Here is a 4,589-nt window from a genome sequence, read left to right on the forward strand (position 1 = left end):
TTTAAAGCATGTATTTGAAGGGAGAAGGAATATTTACACTGTCTTTTTTAGGCAGAGGGGCAGAGAAGAAAGAGAAATAGCAGCAGCCACAGGAAACAGGGCTATTACTTGGCTGTTGGTGTGCTCCAACTAATCTGCCTGGAAAGAGAAGTACATAAGAAATGCCCTGCTGTGTCAGAGCAACATCCCATTTAGCCAGTAGTGTGACTGCAGCCACGATTTCATGGGAGCCTGGCTTCCCACAGTCACCTGCTCCCCTCCCACTAACCCAGCATCCGCAGCTGCGGTACTCACAGCCCTGCACATTGCCTTTTGCTGCACGTTGCTGGCAGCGGTTAATTATCAAAAGATTGTTACAAATTGTCTTACGTTTGGGTCTTTGTTTTGGACAAAGAATACGGTCTAGTTGTTCTGAATGGCAGCTGCATCAGCATTATGGAGGATGCTGTTGCTTATCAAACTCTTTGAAGCCTATAGCGTGCTGAAGGAGGAGAAATATTGCATGTTCCAAAGTTAATCACAAATTCACACTGTATTATTCCTTCACCTATCTCCAACTGAAAGACCCGTCTATCCTTAAATAAAGTCACCTGTACAAAAGTCTCATTCAAGATTAACCACACAAAGAACTTAAAGCAATGGCACTTCAAACAAACCTCTAGTTAGACAGAAGCACAATTATTTTTCAAAAGTGCAGCCTACATAAACATCTATTCAGGATCGCTTTTTAAAACCACCTTGGAAAAGAAGTCCCTTATTGTTTCTTTCAATGCACAGCTCTAAACAGAGTAATTTGCAGTCTGTGATCTTTTCATTTTGAAGTCTGGCTGCCTTGGATTTTGAATTCTAATTAATATATCTACTGGAAGCCACAAACTGCTACTTCTCCTCCCCCAACCCCCTAAAAATTGTCTTGCCACAGTATTTTTTAGCTTCAGCAGATTAGCAAAAATCATTGAAAAGGTGAAAACCGTGAAACTATTTTTCAATAATTTCATCTTTCTTTAGGAGGATTAAAGAAGTCTTATCATTTAAAGTTGGCATTTGGCTTCACAGCGTACTTATTTTTTCTGCTATGTCAGGAAGAAAAAATATTTTAAAGAGGAATTACTGGAACTGTTCTGCTTAGGAACCTGTACCAAACCAGTGTTATTAAAAAAAAAAAGTTAGGGTACTCTTGGTTAATAATCCCAATCTTTAGCCATATTTCTTCACTTATGGGATACAATGATTCATGCTTTGTAACATGCACTGTTATAAATACTTTATATGTGCATGCTATATACAGAGGTATTGTCTATCCTTACCAGAAGTCAATGAAGGCTGCTACGTGCTTGAGTGACCACAGAACCAACACACTGACTCGTGTGTATTCAAAATACACAGAAAAGCACAATAAACGTTTAGACGCTTTCAAATAAGAGGCAGAAAAAAATCTTAGCCATGTTCTCATTTTAGATATATATGAATGTATCATCTCATCAATTTTATGAATATAGCCACACAGACGCACCATGCAACTTAGATTGCAAAGGCTACCTCTATCCAAAAACCTATTTCTGCTTAGTCTCTCAGCATTGCAATCTACTTTTGAAATAAGGATGAAAATGACGATGAAGATCCTGAAGCTGTTGCAACAGATTTTCACGTCTGAGTTGCTCCAGGACCAGTCTTGGTAGGCCTTTTATTACTGCTGAGGATTTTACTCAGAGGCATCTTGATCTAGAGTCAATATAGTACCTTAGGAACTAAGGTTTGAACTGAACTTACATTATTTTTTTGTTGTTATGAGTGAAACTGAACAGTACAATAAGAGTGTGTTTTAAATGCTAGCCTAATAGCAGGCTACATGTTAAAGAATTGGGAAAGGCACTGTTGGGTCGTGTCAGATTTTAGACCTGCTGAGAAGCTATGATCGTACAAAAGAAGCGTTCCAAAGACTCCTGGTGGTTTTGCAGAAAATTTATTAACTACTCTTCCCGTTAACCTTGTTTCTTGTGTGCAACGTCAGTAATTTTAAAAAGAAAAGCTTGCAGCTAAACTTCCACACTGGTAAGCTGGTGCTTCCCTGCCATTCCACGCAGCTGGTCAAGTGCCCCTGCACAAGTGTGACGGCAACACTGCTGCCGCTCTCAAGTGAAACATCACTGGTTCATTCAGTGCCTCTCTCTGATGGTGTGATGATCTTATAGACCTGATGCATTCTGCAAAGATGACATCACGGGGTTGTCCCAGTAACCCAGCAGGAGCTGCTCTGCCGCCACCTCAACTCACAGCAAGAAATCCGTCGGAAACCCGGCGTGTTGATCTCGGCTTGAGGGGACGCCGCGGAATTGCGTTACCAGCATTGGAGCATCTCAAGAAGTCAACACGGTTGCAGCAGTGGAGGAGTGAAGCCCCTTTGCCCAAGCCTTGTGACTCCTCCTTATTCCGAAGCACCCAGCAAAGCTTTTCTTGTGGTTGGGGCATTCCCAAACACACACACACACACACACACGCACCGCTCTCCCTCTGCCGAGGCTTTGGCGTGACCCTGGCCTGCAGACTTCTTTCTTTCCTTGTAAGAGGAACACCTGTAAAGGGCTTCATAAAATCTCCTTGAGCCACACCATCTTATAAAGATTTTGAGATTTTTAGCTTTCTATCAAATTTATATCAAGTTTAGGTAAAATTAACAGATTCCGGAGTTACTGGGGTAGAGTGAGAGAACAGGACAGACACACATAGAACTGCAGAAGCCTTCCCTTGTTAGGTATTAGGTGATTATTAAGACTCACACACATTTTTCATCATTGCTAAGTAATATCTTCCCTAAAATAACATATATTGAACATTTTCTCTGGTATGCAGGTAGGCCCTTTTTCACCTCACAATCAGGTGCACTTAATTAAAAGGTAGCATGTTGCCTGACCTGATCTTCCCTCAGGCCCCTCCATTAGACAGACTACATGAAGGAGTATTGCCTTTTTTTGTTACCCTTTTTAATATAAAAAAAAGTTGAAGCTTACCCACATAACTTCAAAAGATGGGAAATGCAAAACCAATGTGCGTATTCATTCTTTCTGCTAGCATAGGGGCACATGGGTATGCTATTGCAAATGAAATATCAGGTTTTTTTCCTTTTCTTTTAGGTGTACCAGTAGCACATCTGGTGTACATTTAACTTTAAATTTCACAGTTAGAACATTTTTTGTCTCCATTTGTGCACAAACAAAACTTTCTTAACTTTATAAGTGATCACCTTCACTGAAAATTTATGACCCGTACGTAGCATTCAGGTTTTTTTTCCTCTCTGAAATAGTTGACCTGTAGCATTGATACCCGTATGTCGCATCAAGGACATTTGCTCTGTGCTTATCTCTGGCTCAGCCAGCATAAACATACCTGCATCTACCTAAAGACTCTATTTGCCATACAAACGCAGACATCTTTTACTGCTTGAGTCACACATTTGGCCATCCGAAGCCGTGCACAGAGGCTCTGCAAGCCAGATATATACAAGTACAAAGCAAGTATTCATTGTTTCTCTCACACGCACACAAGATCAGCAGGGCTCACTGTGTGCTGGTGCCCCAAGAGATGCTTGAAGAGCCGCTGCCGACCAGGCAGGCATCGGTCGGGGAGGGGTGGTGGGGATGGGGGATAAGGACAGAGCCGCAGACCTTGGGGACTGCCGAACCGCACTCACGCACCAAATCCACCGATGCTGTCGACACCGATGACCTGACTGCCAGCTGCGGGCTCGACACCCTTTGTTTCTTCCCAATCTTCTACCTTTTCGTGTTCATGCTTTCCTCCTGAATCCTTGAGCTACCAGTAAATTGCTCTGTCAACAATCCTACTTCAGCCTGTAATTTTACCTCTCCTCTTTCTCACGGCGTCGTCTCACACGGCAGCACTGTTTCTGAAACCCAGGCCGGGGTCAGGCAGCTGTGCCCGGGACCCAGGGAGGGCCGGCAGCCGAACGGCGAAGGGGTGAGCGGGGAAGGTACCGGCGGGTGATCAAAAGTGCCAGATGAGTGTCGGAGGGGCAGAGAAGAAATTTTCAGCTATTACAAGTACTGAGAAGTTAACTATGGTTTTTGTTGTTGTTGTTTATGCTAACAGAAGAACGATGGCATTTCTCAGGCTTTCCATGGCGACTCAGGAGTGGAGACTACAGTGAGCAGAGGAGGATGCTACTGCAGGCAAGGACCGGGAGGTGTCTGACGTGGCTACCTTAGGAAGGGCCTGTGGAAAAGAATTAACTACATAACTACACCTTCAACTGGCAAATCAATCTGTTCTCAGTAATTGAGGAAAACAATTAATAAATAAACGTTTAAACAAATGGTAGATAAACGAGTGATTGCAGGTTTCAGGACTCTATGGCAATGGGAACTGTATAGGATACAAATTAAACAGAGGCGAAAAACCCAGTGAAGTTCTGCCTTTCATTTCACAGTGGGATCCACGATTGACTTGTGTTATTATTACACTACCAAACAACAACAGTAATTTTGTAGCATCTTTGTTTTTTCCACCCTACCACAGAATTTAATCTACCTAAAGAACTATGGCTAACAGCACTCCTACTTCCCTTTATTACC

This window comes from Fulmarus glacialis, unplaced genomic scaffold (genome assembly GCF_000690835.1).
Source record: "Fulmarus glacialis isolate BGI_N327 unplaced genomic scaffold, ASM69083v1 scaffold8383, whole genome shotgun sequence".
Taxonomy (NCBI): domain Eukaryota; kingdom Metazoa; phylum Chordata; class Aves; order Procellariiformes; family Procellariidae; genus Fulmarus; species Fulmarus glacialis.